The 18341-nt window shown below is 48.8% G+C and overlaps 1 protein-coding gene and 1 long non-coding RNA gene across 4 annotated transcripts in view; one reads left to right on the forward strand and one right to left on the reverse strand.

Moving 5' to 3' along the window:
• Positions 1 to 955: 955 nt before the first annotated feature.
• LOC125092222 (uncharacterized) lies at positions 956 to 6805 on the reverse strand. The gene is made up of 3 exons (XR_007124849.1): positions 6627 to 6805; positions 3509 to 3618; positions 956 to 3128 (listed from the first exon to the last, which is right to left on the reverse strand). It is a non-coding gene; the product is annotated as an uncharacterized LOC125092222 (long non-coding RNA).
• Positions 6806 to 7024: 219 nt separating this feature from the next.
• The window catches only part of RAI2 (retinoic acid induced 2), a 59053-nt gene continuing 47736 nt past the window's right edge, over positions 7025 to 18341 (forward strand). For 2 of the 3 annotated variants that reach the window (XM_047716579.1, XM_047716581.1), the window contains exon 1: positions 7455 to 7842. The gene's annotated coding sequence lies outside the window, so the exon portion shown is untranslated. Of the gene's footprint in view, positions 7261 to 7454; positions 7843 to 18341 lie in introns of those variants that run through there. The other variant, XM_047716580.1, reaches the window with a different exon arrangement.

Below are 18341 nucleotides of genomic sequence, written 5' to 3' on the forward strand. Positions count from 1 at the left end.
AGTACTGGGAAAACTGGATATACACGCATAAAAGAATGAAATTGGACCCTTATCTTATGCCATACACAAAACTTAACTCAAAATAGATGAAAGATTTAAATGCAAGACCAAAAACGAAAACTCCTAGAAGAAAACACAGAAAAAGCTCCTTGATGTTGGTCTTGGCCACGATTTTTTAAAATATGACATCAAAAGCACAAGCAATAAAAGCAAAAAATAAACAAGTGGTACTACATAAAACTAAAAAGTTTTTAGGAAGCAAAGGAAGCAATCAACAAAATGAAAAGGCAACATATGGAATGAGAGAAAATATTTGCTAAGCATGTATCTGAGATATAAAAGAGGTTAATATCCAGAATACATAAGGAACTCATATAACTCAATAGCAGAAAACCACAAATAATCCAATTAAAAATGGGCAAAGGACCTGGATAGGTATTTTCCCAAAGAAGACATATAGGTAGTCAACAGGTACATGAAAATATGGTCAGTGTAATTAATAATCAGGAAAATGCAATTCGAAACCACAATGAGGTAACATTTCACCTATTAAGACAGCTATTATGAAAAAGACAGGAGATAACAAGTATTGTTGAGACTGTGAAAAGAGACCCCTTGTGTACTCTTGGTGGGAATGTAAATTGGTACAGCCCTCATGGAAAACAGCATGGAGCCTCCTCCAAAAATTTAGAAATAGAGGGGCATCTGGGTGGCTCAGTCAGTTAAGTGTGTGACTCTTGATCTCAGCTCAGGTCTTGATCTCAGGGTCATGAGTTCAGGCCCCTCATTGGGCTCCACGCTGAGTGTGGAGCCTCCTTAAAAAAAAAAACAGAAATCCCATATGATCCAGCATCCCTACTTTTGGATTTGTTTGTTGTTATTGTGACTTACATTTACGTTGTATTTAAATAAAGGACACATATACACAAATAAGATGCAAATACTCTTATTTAATTAGTAAGTATGTGAAAGCAATAAACTGACAAAGTATACAAATATTCCTTAGGTGTACAAGTAGAAAGCATAAAAATGGCCCACCTCCCTAGTAATCAGTAAATATAGTTTAAGACAAAAATAAAACAAATATTTTGGCCTAGGCCAGTAAGTACTCATAAGGCAAGTACTCTCAGAGCTCACACTTGGAGTTAGTGGAATATCCTTTTTAAAATCATTTTGGCAACATATAAATGTTTCTGAGTCTGCCCCAGAAATATTACAGCTGTGTATTTATTCTGAGAAATAATTATTAATGGGAACCTTGATATACACAAAGAAAGTAATTGTAGTGTTCGTTACAACAGCAGAATTTGGAAATAGCCTACGCTCCCAACAGTAGGGAAAAAGCAAAGTATATGGTGATGAATGTACTTGATAAAATTGTTCACAGAACCATCGAAAATGTCTATTTTGATTATGTAATATCAGGATGCTATGGGAAATGCATATTAGTTGAAGTTATTAAGAGGCAAAAATAAGAGTAAAATCATATCTAATATTATGGGTAAATGCTATAGAGATGGGTAAATGGGTAAATGCTATAGAGAGAAAAACCTGAAGGGAATATATAATCATTGAGAGGGGTTATGATTGAATGTTTATACTGAAGATAGAATAGGCTATTTCAGTTATATATAATTCTTAATGAATGTTACAATGAAAAATCATCTGAAAAGAATAAGTTATATGTATTCTAAAATATTTTCGTATTATGAATTTTTTTCTAAAGCAATACTGTAGTTTTCAAAAGGTCACCTTATCTGTGAGTAAAATGTCTGTGCTTCAAAAAGACAGAAACAATCACTGTAAATCTGTAATGAAGACGCAGCTAATAGGAGTTCAGGAGATGGTCCAGGGTGGTGGCAGTCCACAATTCATGCAAATACTCTTGTCAAGGTTTGGGGCATTCCGCGGAAGGCAGGATGTCAGCGACGGAGAAACCACCTCTGTCCCGTGCGGACAGCCATCTGGCCATCCCAGGCCGAGGGAGTGGGATCAGGAGGCGGAGCTCCACGTTCCGTGGAAGGCCTGAGAGCCGCGCGGAGAAACAGACCCGCAAGCCTCATCGTAGGGCTGGGGCCAGTGTGGGAGGGGGTCACGGAGAGGATGACCCGGGAATGCCGGGACTCGGGCCGAGCGGTGGCTCGGGCACACAGGGGGCTCCGACGGGAGAAGCCAGCTTCGCGTCAGAGCCGGCGCACTGCCGGTGTGGGTCGGAAATCGGGCGGGCGTCCTCGCGGGGCCCACGAGCCTCGGAGAGCCCCCCTGCGAGGGGCCGGGGTGGGCAGGGGCTGTCGGTGAGCCTTCTCCCGACAGCTCCGATGCTGACCCGGCCCAGGAGCCACCAAGGCAGAGGACAGCGACGAAAACTGCTAGCCGTCCTAGCAAGGGACACCTTACTGTCATTCTGTTTTCCTCCTTCTGTGACGTTGTGCCTACAGTGCAATGATTGGAGAAATTGTCTCAGCGGAGGACAGACAGCACGATTAAAGTCCTCTCCGTGCTACACACTGATGCGCTCTCCCAAAATGTATGACCTTGTCGAGTCCTCTCCCCTCCTGAGCTTAGTACAGCAAGAGAAATCTTGTCAGTCACGTTGGAGAGACTTGCCATGCGGGAACCGGGACAAACCTGGGGGGCCGGACAAACCCCGGCACGGGAGGAGGTGGCAGGAGCACGCAGCCATCTGGGGGCTTGGCCCCCTGTGAAATTGCGGCCCGCGCCCGTCTGTCGGTGGCCGGCGTGCTGGCCGGGTCCCATAGGTCTGTCCGTGAGGGAGGTCATCGCTCCCAACAGCCTGTGGGTTTGCCGCTGAGAAAGCCCCCGTGGCTCTTCTTCCGACAGATGGCAGAGAGGGACCCTTGCTGTCACCACAGTGCCTGGCGCGGGGGATGCTGGTTTCCAGCCATCGGGATGTTTAAGAGCCGCTGCTCCTCGTCTCCTTTCACGTCCCCACTCCTCTCGGGGGAGCGTCTCAGCAGGTACCTGTTGCGAGTGCTTTGGATAATAGTCTGATTGTCAGCGCTCATTGACACCCCAGGGCAACTTTGACGAGCTTCCCTTTCTTACCGAGAGATCAATCTGGTTCGTTTGTGAATAAATTTTTAAAAAAGGAAAGGCAAGTCTGGCACCTGGAAAGAGAAGAAGAGAGGAGGACTTGGCTTATGTAAAGGGTGTGTGTGTGTGTGTGTGTGTACGCGCACACGCGTGTGCATGTGTGTTTCTCTACTGAACATCATTTTCCCCGTCAGAAGGCTGGGGTGCGTGGGGTCATCTCTGAGCCAGCCTATTCTTGGTCCTTTATGGGCCAGTATTTCAGACACACTCGTGTTATTGCTGCCATTATTTTCCCATCCAGCAAAATAATTTAGCTCTCCAAAACCAAATTGGAGTCTGTTTTCCACTTAATCAAAATCCGCTGCCTATTATTTCATGCGCCGTGACTTCAGATTTCTCTCCCGGCTTTAATTTTTGTTTCCGGTCCTTCTTTTGCGGATAAACATGCACTTACTTTGTCTCATGCAATCTGGCTTCTCGCTTCGCTTGTACTGGGCTCTCCACTCATTTGGACAAACGCTGGTAGCCTCTGGTGACACACGGCTCCGAGCCCAGTCCATCCACCTGTTCCTCCACATGGAAAAGGAGGTTGTAAGACTTGCAGTAGGTAAGGGGTACTGAAGCTCCTTCGGACTAAGAGCCCAAAGCACGAACGTGAGAGGAGATAATCCTGACTAGCTGTCACTTCCTGAGGGCCTCCTACCTTCACTTCCAAATCAACTTTCTGCTCTTGAATCCTTGTCTCGGGATTCTGCTTCTGGAGGACAGATAGCATTCATCAGCTCCAGTCCCAAATCTGCTTCTCTTCCCAGGATGTCTTTCTCAGTGCCTACCCCCCGCAACCGCATCACCCAGTCCAGAAAGCCAGGTACCAGTTACCCTAACTCCTCCCGTGCCCTCCATCATTGAGTCCTGTCAATCCTGAGTACAACTTGCCTCAAGTTCCTGCCGGTCATCTCCGCTGGTCCTACCACGATTCAAGCCCTGATCATTGCCGCAGCCCCTGTCACCTGGTCTCCCTGCTGCCAACGTCACTCCCTCCGGTCAGCCCTTCACACCTACCAACAGAGGGAGCATTCCTCCACCCAAATCTTTCTTGGTCACCCCTTGCTTAAAGCCTTCCTTGGCTACCCATTGAGTGCAAGAAGCTCCTTTACATGATGGACGACAGAGGAGGGCCGTCAGCTGCCCTCCAGCCTCCCCCACCCCCACCCCTGTTATTCTCACGGCCTCCACGCAGTCTCACAGAATATTTGCAGTCTCCAGAATGTGCTTTGCATCTGAGCTTTGGTGCCTGCTGTTCCTTTCATTTGTAATGTCTTTCCCTTAGTTTGAAAAGCTCCCATTTATTTCTCAGTGCTCAGCTCTTGTAGCCATGTCTGTGCAGTCTCCTCTGACTGCTCTGCCCCATGCCACTCTCCACCCTTTCCCAACGCAGGGCTAACCCCAATCCTTTGGGGCTCACCTAGTCGATGTGATAAAACCCCGTGTACCACATAGTATCACACTGTATCGTTAGCAGTTCGTTTATTGGCCTCTGAGCTCCTTGGAGTCAGCAACCATATGTTAACCCTTTAACTATAGCCCTTAGCTTAGTGACTGGCATACAGCAGGTGCTTAATAGATGTTTACTGGATAAATAAATGAATCATCCATCTGACATGTATGTAAAAACTCCATTATGAGGAGATGTTATATTAGAAAAGCAAGGTATAGTTCAAAGATTCAGATCTGAGATGGGAAGTTTCTTGAGTCCTTACTTAAAATCACCAAATTTTCAAATCAGAGATCTCGAAAATCACCCTGAGCAGACCTGGAAGATTTGGGGGGGGGGGTTCTTTCCTACTATTTGGGCATATTGTTTCTTCCCTCCACTTTCTTGGGCATCCCTTTAACTGTATGAATACGATTCTTCCATAGTAAGGTCTTATTTCTGTCCCCAGATATCTCTTCCCCTATCCAAACCTGCTCTATAATTATGGACTTCTTCGTTTTCCTTCTCTCTGCAAGGGCAGTCACGATGAAAATACAGAAGGGTGCCACTGTACACTTCTGTGGAACCATAATGCCTGTTTATTATGCATTAATCTGAATTAATATAGTCTCTCCTGAAAACATAAGCCCCTCAAAGGGCAGCAAATATGAATCACTACTGCCAGCAAGGATCAAACATTAACCCAGGGTTGTGATGAGGCCAACAAAAGAAATAGGCTAGTAATTGCCTTCCAGGGTATCAATCCCTACCTTATACACACATACCCCCTCGGCACACACAAAACCTTTATGGATCTTTCATCCATGAACTTGCCCAATTATAGTTGCCCAGCTGTGTCTTTAGTTGTATTCAGGCTAAGTCCTGGCAACACAGACCTCACATACCTGATCCAAGGATTCAAATATTTGTGAGATCTTGAGAGGAAGTCTTTGGCTACTGGAATGGTTGAAGACACATTCACAGACAAATACTTCCACAGATATCATTCATGACTCGAAGCTGATTTAAGACCCCAAGAGCCTGACCGAAACAAGTAGGAACTGGTACTTTCTGTTGATACTCGTTATTATCAATTCTTAAAGTTATATTGTGTATCTTTCCGCCTCTATGTCAACTGAGTACTTCTTAATTTAACTGTTTTTTTTTTCCCCCGCAAAAGAGGAAATTCAGAATCAAGGAATGGTACCACCAGAGCTTACTTCTTTCTTACGAGCAGTGGGCACTGTGCATGTAGCTCACAATACTTTTCAGAGGCCACAGAAATGTTTTCATGTCATTTAAAATCAAAAGAAAAATTGATCTTCTAGGTTGAAGGAAATGTACTAACACATAACATTAATACATTTGTCTTTACACCAGTACAACTGTAAAATATCACTTTTAGGTATTTTTTTAATGGAGAGGGGAAATCACAAAGGCAGAATTGTCCACAAAAGTCATAATGTGGCCCCGATTTCTACCACATTATGCTTGCAACACAACAAGGTTTGACCGGAACCTCTCAAATACAAGTTCAGGTTCCCATACTAATTATAAACTTGCCAGGCTGATCTCTAGGTCTTTCACACTCTGTGTGGCCATCCCAAATTCTACAAGAGGGAAGTCATGGTTACTAGTCACGCTGTTGAGTTGGAGGACTGAGCATGCAAAGCATAGCTGGATTCAGACTGTTCTCTGCTCTGATTAAAGTAACATCAGCTCTGCCATTCTTTCTCCACTACCTTCATCCTACTTTGATTTCCAGGAAAAAAAAAATCTTTACCTCTGTAAGGATTAATTAAACCAGTGCAATTGCTTCATTCGCTCTCTTAAAACATTTATAGAATTTAGGTTATTTTATTTTTAAATGACCAATAGTACTACTAATACCTACTACTTATTTACTGATTAGCAACCATATTCAGTCACCTCTGTAACCCCAGGTCTAAGCCCCGGTGTGTGGCAAAACACCAAGTGCTTAAAAAATGTTAGATTAAGAAACAAATCACCTCCCAGGCAAGTTTGTGGAAATTAGATTCTGCTCGTGGGGCTAATTTTGCCTTTAATAATCTTACACCTTGTGAGAAGGATCTTCTACCTGTATCACATTGGCATTTTAGGAGGTAATCGCTGGGCCCTTCCCACCTCTCCTGCCTCCATCAGCCAGCCACTTCCTTCCTCCGGGGCTCTGTTCTCGCTCTTCTTCATCCTGGGGTCTGGAATGGTCCCCAGCCCGCCACTTGGCAGCGGGATCCCCGCTCCGCGGGCCCTCCCCAATGTCCATCTCCCCCCTCCCCTGGCCCGAGCCTCGGGCGCCCCTTCCTCCTGCCACCCTGCGCCGCCCACAGCCACGCCCTCCCCGTGGGCGAGATCACCTGTCCCTCCTCCGCCGCCGCCTCCTCGGGTACCCTCTCGCCCCCCTCCCGCTCCCCCTCCTCCGCCACCTCCCCCAAGCCCTCCCCTTCCCCGCCTCCTCCCACCCCTTGGTGTGTATATAGTAAAGGCCGGGCGCCGCACGCAGACACACACTCGCCCGGACACAGGCGCACACACACACTCACGCACAACCGGCAGCGGCGGCGGCGGCGGCGACAGCGGCTCGGTGACAGCGGCGACGGCGGCTCCCACCGCTGCGCACCCCCTTCAGGCGGCGGGCGGCGACGCCAGACCGGAGAGTTCCCGCACCCGCGACCACCCCTTGGCTTCCTGGAGGCGGCGGCCGCAATTGCGAGGTAGCCACCGCGGTGCCCCAGTGCGGCCCGGGGTCCCCTTCCCCCGCCCTCCCCGTGCGGACCTGCCACCGGGACGCAGGGGGCGCGCCGGGCTGGGCGCGCCTGACGGGGCCCGGCGCCCGGGGAGGGGCCTGCTCCCGTGGGCAGGACGGCGCCCGGAGGCCGGGGCCAGCTGGGAGGGCCGGGCGGGGGCGGGGACGCGGGCCGAGGCCGCCACCCGTGCGGCGTCCCCGGGCCCCGCTCCTGCTCCCGGCGCCGCGCACTGGCTGGCGGGGCCGGAGAGGCGGCGCCGGCCGGCGGGGCGGGGGCCCCGAAGTGGGTTTCGGGCCGCCACCAGCGCTGGCACCCGGCACAGAGGGCGGCGCGCGGCGGACTCCGCGCCCGGGCACCGCACCGGGCCGCCGCCGGCTTTGCCTCTCTGCCCCGGCCCGGAAAACCCGGCGCCTTCCAGGCCCTTCGAAAGATGGATTCTGTTGACGTATCTGGCGGCCCTGGCGAGCCGGGTGGAAAGTTGGGTTTTGCCAGATCGCGCTGGGCTTGTCTTTGTGACGCTCGGCCAGCCCCGCATCCCCCCGAAGCCGGGTGAGTGTGCGTCGGCGTCCCGGGAGCCTTCGTGCCCCCCAATGCCCAGACCCGGGGTGGCCGCACCAGCTCGGGCTTTCTGCCATGTTAGGCATCGAGCAGCGTTCTCGAAGCGTTTTTGCGTGCGTTTCAGCGGTGCCTTTTGCTGCGGAGGGAGTTACCGCTTCTCTCGGCGTTGGCTTTTTCGGGGTTGGGGTTGTGCTCTGTGTGTTTGCTTGTTTGCCGTTTAAAGCCCGACTATTGTTCAGGATAAGCTCCGCCTGGGTGGGGAAATGGCATCCCACCACAGTTGCCGGCGAGGGGTAGAAATGTTGCCAAACAGCTGCTGCTTTGTGTTTCCCTATCAGAAGTCCCTGGAGTAGGTTTGGGGCACGACGGATGGATGGAGAGAGGGATGGGGCACGGAAGAAGAAGGTGGCTTTGGAGGAGCGAATTGTCACCCACCCCATGGCATGCAGTCAGCCTCCCTTTTTGCCTGCCAAACTTTTATGAATATTCCTTTTGTGGCAGGGGAAAGCTTAATGAATTCAGCCCAGTTTTCCAGGGAAAAGCAACCCGGCTTTAACAATGGTTTGAGAACTTAATCAATGAGAAAGGCAGGGAGAGGAGGAGGAGGCGCTGACACCATATGGGGGGGGGTGTGCTGTTTCTTGCAGTCAGGTAGGGGAGAGGTGGGCAGGGCAGAGCGCAGCTCCTGGGTGGTTGGGTTCCGGGAACTGTCGGTGGCTCTTACCTGTGCCTGCTGGAGCCACCTCCTGTCGTGCCTGCATCTCACGGTCTGCCCAGAACCTCGGCGGTGGGGCTTGAGGGGCGCCCTGCAGCCAGCCCCCCTCATCTGGCGTTTTTAAGGATGTGTAAATATTTTGCTGAGGATAAGTGACATCAACAGAATGATATTCCGCAGAGCCCGGGTGTGCAGCGATGATAAATAGATACGGCCAAACAAAGTTTTGATAACCGCGGATTCTCATGGCTCACTCTGTTTCATTTGGGTCTTTGTTTTTGTTGGTTTAGCATTATCTCTCATCCTCTGGTGTGACCCCTTTATTTAGCTGATTTTGGAAGCTTCTCTTTAGAACAGAGAGAAAGGCAGCCAGCAGGGAGAAAACAATTCTTAGCCTTGCGTGCAGGGTTTTCTTTGCTTCTCCCAGGCGGTCTTTCCCAGCGTGGTCTAAATGCCTCTCTTCCTCCTTTTGAGTCTTCAGAATCGTTTGTTGATTGACCAAGAGACTTAGGATAACTTTGCAAGTGTATTGTGATGTGCTTTTGGTACAGCGGAGGGGTGGCAGTGGAGGGGTGGCAGTGTGGGAGGGGGCTCTGGGGAGGCTAGCGGGTGGGAGCCACTCACCAGGGCAGCATTGTGGCCCCCGCCCCTGCTGTTTTGTCATTTGCCTTTTCTTCCCAAAGAGGAGCGGGGGAGCTGTGCCACTTTCAGGAGTCGGGGGTGGGATGGAACGCACAAAAACACACACCTGGTGCCATCTGAATTTCCCTGCCCCTTAGAAGCCCTGAGAGGCCACCTACCCACCCCCGAATCCACACCCCGCCCCCATTAACTATCCTACAAATGGCCACTTGTGTCTCATCCTGACTGATGCCCACTAGAGGCATTCCAAGGCAGCCCGGGCACGGTGAGCCAAGTCAGACTGGAACTTGGGGTGTCGGCCGCTTTGGCACCAGCCCATGGAACATGGGGGTGGTCCTTTATCAAGCAAAGAAGCACCAGACTTCCTGCTGTTGAGGTTTGGCCCCAGAAAACCTGCCCATCTCAGGGAAAAAAAAATGAGAAAACAGAGTTCCAGGTGATGCCAGTCGCCAGTATAAGAACTTGGTCGGTGGGCAGTTGGGCAAAAACTCGAAAATAAATAAAAAGTCTTGTAGCCAGAAAACAACCTCTGAGACAGGGCGTCTGGAAAGCAAGAAAGAAAAAGAAAATGCAAGAGGTGTGTGATGAGGTGTTGCTAGGAGAGCTGTAGGACCCGGAGAACTGACAGAGCTCTAGCTCCAGCCCCCCGAAAGCTAGATGAGACTGGCCTCCCCAACTCCATCTGATCCTGAATGGAGGTTATTCTGGATGTGGCCATCTCCACACACAGCATGCTCTGAATGTATAATAAGAAAAGAGCCAGTGTCTGTTCTCTGGCCCCTTCCCTAACCTTAGATCTGGGGGGAGGAGGGTAGTGGAGGGAAATAAATAGGGAAAGGAATTAACATTTGTCGTTGCCCTCTGTCTGCCAAACACTTTGCATGTGGGAAACCATGATGTGATGGAGGCATTATTTTCCAGATAAGGAATCTGAGGCTCAGAGAACTTTCCAGTCGTGTGTCTGAGTCCCGACTTTGGTGGTTATGAATTAAAGGAGCGGCACATCCCTCTAACCCCTCTTCCAAGTCTCTTATTTATTTCTCCCAAAGGCCAGAGTCCTCAGCCCCTCCATATTCAAAAACTGGTTCCCAGCTTGGGGGCAGGGAGCCTACCAGTGAGGCAGCCCAGTCAGCCAGGGTACCTGCTCACGTGCCAAGTGCATAGACCCCAGGTAGTCCCAGACTATTTCAGATGGAAAGACTGTGTCTCATCATCTTGGAATTTCCAATGCCCAACTGTTGCTTAATAAATAGGAGTTGAGTGACTAAGTGATGGAACTGATGGAGCAAATGGTGGCGGGGAGGCAGCTGTAAGTCATCATCAAGGGAGACTCAGCAGGGAGAAATCCAGAGATTTTTTTTCTTTGCTTGGGGATTTGGAGTTCCTGGTGTCATGCTCCATTTCTAGCCTGTGGTAGGTCCAAGTCGACAAGTTTATGTGGTATGGGCAAGAGCGTTCCCATTTTTACAGGTGAGGAAACTGAGCTTAGACAGGTTAAATAATTAGCTCTCCATGGAAGGACCAAGGGATGGGTAAAGTATTTCTGACTCTAAACTGTCTCGAATAAATAAATTCTCAATAAAAATGAGATGAGGTCTTACCACGCACATGCATCATGTACGCAAGTCCCTTAGTCCCTTTCCAACAAGATGGTAGCCTTTAACCCGCTAGAAATTCTGGAGCCACTGGGAGAACCAGGATTGGAATCCATATGTGATTCTGCTGCCTCCCTGATCAGAATATGAAGGGGACCTCTGAGAATGAGGCTCTCGAGGCTCATGGAGGGCAGAAGTTGGCAAATTATCCTCTCCCCTGTACAAAAGCCTGCGTGGGATTCTGAATTAAGCTTGGTTTGGGGATCAGGGTGCCATCCTTGCTATAGAGTTGGCAGCTCTTGTCTTCGGAGATAAGATTACCACTTCTTCCTCTCACCTGTTCATCTGCCTGGATGCCCATCATCTCGTTCTTTCTAAACCCAAGGCATCTCCTTTGTGGCTCCGCCTTTTATCATGAGCCTCTTGAGTCTACCTCTCTCCTGCGTTCTGATGGCAACTGGCGAGGAGGTGATTTTGGTGGTCGCATTTGTACTTCTGGGTTTTGCACATGACCCTCCTTCCCTCTCCAACCAAGAACACACACACAAACACACATACATGGGCAAACACAGGCGCACATAATTTGATCATGTTTCTTTATCTGCTTCACCAAATTAGATTGCAAACCCAGAATTGTTATTGAAAGAACATACGTGACTTTGGCGATCTTCTGTCCCAGCCCCTGCCTGAAGCAGATCAGAAGAGCTGAGATGGGGGCGGCTCAACCCGGAGATGCCTTGACCAATTATTATACTTGCTGGCTTTCCCACTGCTATGGGGCAGCCCCCCCCCTCAATGTAGGCATGGGCCCTGGGATTCTCATAAAAGCCCATTTTAATCTCCCCTTAATAGTAGGTCTGGGCTTCTAGAATATCCCAATATCACCCTGCTCTGACCTGTCACTCTTTCTTCCCACAGCTTTTTGGTCTTGTACCACACTGTCTAATAGAACCTTTTACGATGATGGAAATGTTCCATTATCTGTACCATCTCCTACAGTAGCCGCAAGTCACATGTGGCTATTCGTAGTCGGAAGGTGGCTTAGTCCAGAGTAGGAGGCGCCAGCGGGATAACGTATGCACGTGATCTCTAGGACTCAGTACAAAAAGAAAAGAATGCAAAATAGCTCATTAATAACTTTTATATTAGTTACGTGGTACAATGATAATATTTTGACTGTATTGGTCAAATAAGTTACAATATTAAAATGAATGTCACCTGTTTCTTTTTCTCTTTTTCATGTGCCTACCAGAAAAGTGACAACATATTATTTCTGTTAGGCAGTGTTTCTCTAGAGCCAACTAACCACCAGCCTGCACCTTCAGCCTCATGGTACTTTAGGGGACATGAAGACCCTCTGTCTCCATGGCAGATGGGAGGCACAGGCTGGCAGCCTGGTCTCGGGCAACTTTGATTTTCGGTAGCTAAGGTGTTATTTGGAGGGGCATTGCCTCATCAAGGCTATCCATGAGCATGTTTGCTCGGTCAGGTTCCCCCGAGGAATGTGGGCTCCTGAAACTTCGGGGAGCTCAGACAGCAAGGCAGGGCTGGGAACGGGCAGGGCTGGCTTGAGTGAAGTGACCCATTTCCTCTCCTCTCCTCCACCCCACCCCACCCCAGTATCTTTGTCTAGTGGAGAGCTGTCTCTTGCCTGAGCAGCTGATTTCCTTGACACCTTGTCTAGGAATATCCTTCCTGGGGATTTGTGCTTGGAGAAGAGTGTCCCAAGTAGACACCCTAATGGTGAGAGTGGGTTATTTGGGGCTGGAGCCAATCTTATAGAAAGGAAAGGGAAAAAGAGGATGCACATAGTTATTTCCTGACAGCTTGATGAAAACAAGAGCAAGGAGATACATACAGTTTCTCTGAAAGAGACAGAATAAATGCAAGGAAGCCCAGTTTTACACACCCCGGTGGTGCAGACGAGGAAATCGGACAAAGGGACGGTTGCTGGGGATGGGGGGAGGCTCCCAGCCAGCGCTGTGGTCTTCCTGGGCCCTTCCCTGGGAGATGGGCATGGCCCAAGTAGATTGAAAAGGCTGGACTAATGAACTTGGGGCTGTGGTGATTTATAGGTCAGGCCCTGTGGCTCTGGCCCCTGAGGGGGCTGCCCCCATAGGGGACCCTTGGCTGACCTCCTTGAGCTCCTCAGAAGGAGCTGGTTTTGTTTCCCATGGCAGAAGCAGACTGTTTACTGGAGCACAGGAAGAATCCGACATTCTGGCGAAAAATAATTCATTAACAGCCAGGGTATTACCAGTTCCCTGGAAAAGCTCCTCCAGCTGCACTGTAGCAACTGCTCTTTTTCAGCAGCAGATTCGGGCCTTGCTGGCAGCCAAGACTGGGTGTGTTGGGGGCGTTTTTGTCGTTGTTGTTATTTTTGCCTTTGTGCGTATGGCCACTTTGGCCCTATAATTCAGAGAAAGGAATGGTGGCCTGGTAGGGTCGTGATGGTATATCTGTCAGCCATTGTTTCCTTCCTACTTGAAGCCTGGAAGCTCTAGGCCAACTCTAGGAACCTGCATTTCTCCTGAAGAAAGCCCACCCCCACCTTAGGGGCACCGTAGAGCCACACAGAATATTCTAGAACTGAAGGAAGTTTAGAGAATCTCAACACCTGCTCTTAAGACGTCTGGAAACAATTGGCTGAAGGATGCCCCCCACCCCACCCCATCCCAACTTCACGCTCCCACAGACACAGAAACATCAGGCAGAAAGTCCTGTCTTGGCTGTGTGGGATTCTTCGCTTACTATTAATTGACACAGTGGGGCCAAAGTATATGATTCATCATCCCAGTTTTGAGGGCATTTGGAAAGCCAGGCAGGCATAACCAAGAGAATGGGCTGCACGTTTTGCTCACTAAGAATGATTGAATCTACAATAAATAAAATGGAATGATTCAGGAAGCTTTTTATGCTCTGGAAAAATCTGCTTAAAAAAAAAAAGATTTTTGTCTGTTTGTTTGTTTTCTATGCCTCATGTTCAGAAATGTGTACCCAGTTAGCAAGAAATGGAAAAGAATGGCATTTCCTTGTTTTCGTTTTTTTAAAAAGCTCTAATTGCAGGTTAAGTAAGATATGATGTATTGATTTTGGTTTTGTATGGAACATAACTAGATAATCATTTTATTTTATGGGATATTAATTTCCATCCATTTAGACTGATGAAATATGCATTTAAAATGCACCCTTTCTACCCCTGCCATCACTGCGGTATTTCTTTCTTTCTTTTAGGGGGAGGAGAGAAAGGGGGAGAAGAAAATGTGAGTGAGCATGTAAGCAGGGGGTGAGGAGGGGCAGAGGGCAAGGGAGAGAGAGAATCTTAAGCAGGTTGCATACCTAGCACAGAGCCCAACGTGGGGCTCAATCTCACAACCCTGAGATCATGACCTGAGCCAAAATCAAGACTCAGGGGCATGGGAGCACCTGGGTAGGGCAGTCAGTTGAGCATCTGACTCTTGGTTTAGGCTCAGGTCATGATCCCTTGGATTGTGGGCTTGAGCCCTGTATCGGACTTCGGACTTCCTGTTCAACAGTGGGGGAGGGGGGCAGAGTCTGCTTGAAGATTCTCTCCCTCTACCCCTCCCCCTCACTCCCTCTCTCTCAAAAAGATAAGTATTTAAAAAAACTGAGTCAGGCACTTAACCAACTGAGCCACCCAGGCACCCCTCTCACAATATTTCTTTAATGTTCCTAGGTCCAGACTGAGAACCTATGGCACTTATTTGGAAAGGAATAAACATGTCCTTAGCTAACATATATGTAAACCAACCTTAGATGTCAAGGGAAATGACATCTTCTCCCTTTGAGGACTGCCAAATAGATGAATATTAAAGGCTGAGCATTTTGGCTTTATCTAGCGCACAGTTTCTCCACCTTGGCCCTGTTGACATTTTAGGCCAGATTTTTCCTTGTTGGGATCAGTGGGCCTGTGCGCTGTAGGATGTCAGCAGCTCGTCTGGCCTCTTCCCACTGGATGCCAGTAGCACTGTTCCTGGCCACCGCAGTTGTGACAACCCACAATGTCTCCTGACTTTGTCAAATGTCCTCTCTGGGGCAAAATCGCCCCTGGTTGAGAAACACTGGTGTAGACCAAGGTTTAATAAGTAATTTGTGGGTTTTGGCGAATTGATTTTGAAATAGCAAAGGACACAGTTTATCCCCCGGACTTTTATATATACTATTCATGGGGGCGAATAATTAACACCTGGAGGTGTGTCATGTGCCTGATTTCACTCTAAGGTTGGTGGATGAGTCTGTAAGATTGTATAAGCACAGAGATTTTTTTTTTTAAAGGCAGGCAACTAAATAAGATGTAGGTAATTAGGGATACTGTAATAATAAGGGCTTTTTTGGTTTTTCATAAAGAGAGCAGATTTATTCCTCCCTAATTTCTTTTTCATGTGCACCTGATTCCAGGCATGCCTTCAAAGCCAGCAAGCATCTTCGTCTACCCTACCCCCTCTCCACTGTCATTTCTCCTGTAGCATCTTAAGCCTGAACCAATTAATTTAGCCCGTTAGTGTACTTGGGAGAGCTCTGTGCATAACCCTGTAATAGACTCATTTCGGATGGTGGCAGCCCTTTACCCGCCACTAATGTCTATGTTTTCCAGGGCTATTGAGGGAGAATGTCAGTGGTGGGCAGATGGGGTATTTTCCAAGATGCCGGGGCATTCAGATCCTAGGTGGTCCTTCTCAGCCCTCTCAGTTCTCTTTCTCTTGCACACATTCGCGTCCCCGAAGCAGCTCCGCTTCGGAAACAGGATGTCAGCAGCGCTCCTGCAGGAGTTCAGACCTGGTAATGCCTGTGGTCAGCAGCGGCAGGGGGAAGGCTGCCGCTTGGACAAGCCCTTAGCTGTCCTCTTTCGGAGGGTCCCTTGAAAGGCTAGAGAGAGGGGTTATACATTCTCAGGGAAGGCATCCTGGGGCTAAAAATTGGAACTGGGATGAGCGCTAGGGGGACAGAAGGAGAACAGAGAGGTGGGTCACACGTTACCCAGGCGAGCATCCTGAGGTCAGTGTGTCCTGCCGGTCTTTGGAATGCAATGGGCCATGGGCGGCGCTCGGTGCCGACGTCGGTGGGGGCAGTGTCATGGTGCTGCCATCGAGGCAGGCTGACCTTTCCCAAGGAGTGTCTGAAGGCATTCCAAGGGTCAGGCTCCGCCAGTGAGGAGAGGTGGAAAAGCTGAGCACATCGGGGTGGGCCAAGCCAGCAGCACACCTGCGTGGGTGAGTTCTAGCCTCTCCTGGAGAGCAGTTCGATCCTTCCTTGTCGTCCTGAAGGAAGAGGCAGTGAGCTTGGCAGACATCCACAGTGTGCCAAGTCCAGGCAGATAAATAATTGACTCGTAGCCCAGGATACTTGGTCATTCTGAGTAGCCAGCCAGGATTTGGGTGATGGTTGCAAGACTGGGAGAGGAAGCAGGATCATAAATCTGGGCTTTGGAGGCCAGTTTTGTGGCGTAGAGGCCACCGGGGCCACCGCTGTGTGCCGCAGAAGCAAACAGACAGGTCCAAGTGGTGTGTGGTTCCTCAAACTAATGGCAGTGGCAGTGGCTGTGAAACACATTTAGACCCTTGTCATAAAAATGCAAACAGTCCTCCTGCTATAGGGAAAAGCTAAATAAACTCCATCGCAGCTGTATTAAGTAGAAACAGATTTGAAAATCGGGTGTTTTTTTTCCTGAGACACTTATTTATAGCAGGTTGGGCAAAGGCTGCCACTATCTTTCGCGACTCCGGAAGAGTGTTTTCCAGATGGTCCTTGCTGTTTTTCTCTTTATTAAGCTTAGCTGAACACGGCCTCACTTGGAAAGGTTCATCGAAACTGATGTTCTTTTTTTCAGATTACAATGGCCATTGATTGGCCAACAAATCAATGGATGGGAATGGATTGAGCCCGTGCTGATGAATTTCCTTTTGCATTTTAGAAATAAGAAAAATATCAAGGAAAGCTCAGAATAGGGGCGCTCATTCTTTGGCTGTATACATCAGCACTACGGAAATCATCCGGGGCTATATTTTCTATTAATTTACATTTGCTTTTTTTTTTTCTAAATTAATGCCCTTCTTTTTGCTAAACCTCTCCAACATCACTGTTTCCTTTCCAACATCTAAACAATGTCCAGATATATTTCAGATTGAGCAATTAGCTCTGGCTGCAGTTTCCTTTTAAGAAAAAAAAAATCACTAACCCGCTAGACTAAATATGAAATTATTGAATGCGAAAATCTCAATCTGAGACCATTTGTTCTAGGATCCTTTGTGGTTTATCACTTGCATTTTAAGAGGGCAAGAAAAGGCTGATCCTGCCTTGCCTTTCCATGCTGGACACACCCACACCAAGAAACCTCAAGCTTTGTTTTTGCTCTTAGGAGCCGGGCAGCTGGATCTGGGGTCATGAAGTCTGATTCTTATAGCCCAAACCACGCAGGGAACCATTTCGGAATGTCACATAAACCATTGGTCCCCACAGACCAGGCATGCGACAGAATGTCTGCCCATTCACAGTGTAATGAAAGAAAAGTGAAAATGTGGTGAGTTTCCTTCTTAAAGCCAAAACTTTTCCATTTCACAGAACGGCCCTTTATTCTAAAATGGCCTTCCTACTTGTCTTGCTGTTTACGGCTCTTCCAAGAATGATCCAGATAGTCCCTGGCATTTGCAGTTTAACGTCTTTTTTGACAAAGTCGGAGGTTGTCCAGCTCATGTTGGATCCTCCATTTTTTCCAACGTTGCTCATCCAGGAGACCTAACCGGATCATGAAGGGAAGCCTTTGTTAGGATTCTGAAGCCAGAAAAACCAACCAGAGCAAGAGTCTTGCTCTGAGTTCCCCTACTCGATTCTTCTGACCCATCAGCCACAGGCCGCTGGCTTTGTCCGGAGCCCATGGGCAGCACGGAGTCGCATCTCCAGAGGAGTTTGAAAGGGAAAACTGGCATCTTGGACGTGGCGTCTGAGCATGCATCCTGAACTCTGGGAGCCTGGCCTTTTATCCCTGATCGTGTTTTCAACTCTGTGGCCAGCTCTTACAGGTTCCACCCACCTTCCTTCTCTCCTCAGCCCTGAGGAGTCACATTCTGGGACTCCCTGTTTCTTTAGTTAAAAGAAAACTCCACATATGAAGCCCTCTTCCCATTTTCCCAGTCCATTCTCCCCCTCATGACTGGCCTTCGGTAAGGATAATGCCTCTGAGTTGTACAATTATCTGGGGGTTCGTTTGTTTTCTTATCTGGAGGAGATCTGCAAGAAGGTTACAAGATCTCTTGGGCATCTTTCTAGATGAAGAACACTGAAGCCCTGATTCTACCATAATGGACCATCCCAGGGATTATGACATTCGTGTTTGGAGGCGGGGGAGGAAGGAAGGAAGGAAGAGAGAGAGAGAGAAAGAAAGCAAGCCCCACAGAAAATGAGGCTCTCTGGCTTCAAGAACTGTAGCCTTACCACAAGTCTCTTACGTACTGCTTCTGGATGGGGAGGCCACCTTTCTAGCCGGCCGACAAATGGGTATTGCTTCAGGACGGTACTGCTGA

The sequence above is a fragment of the Lutra lutra genome, chromosome X (assembly GCF_902655055.1).
Source record: "Lutra lutra chromosome X, mLutLut1.2, whole genome shotgun sequence".
Classification (NCBI taxonomy): domain Eukaryota; kingdom Metazoa; phylum Chordata; class Mammalia; order Carnivora; family Mustelidae; genus Lutra; species Lutra lutra.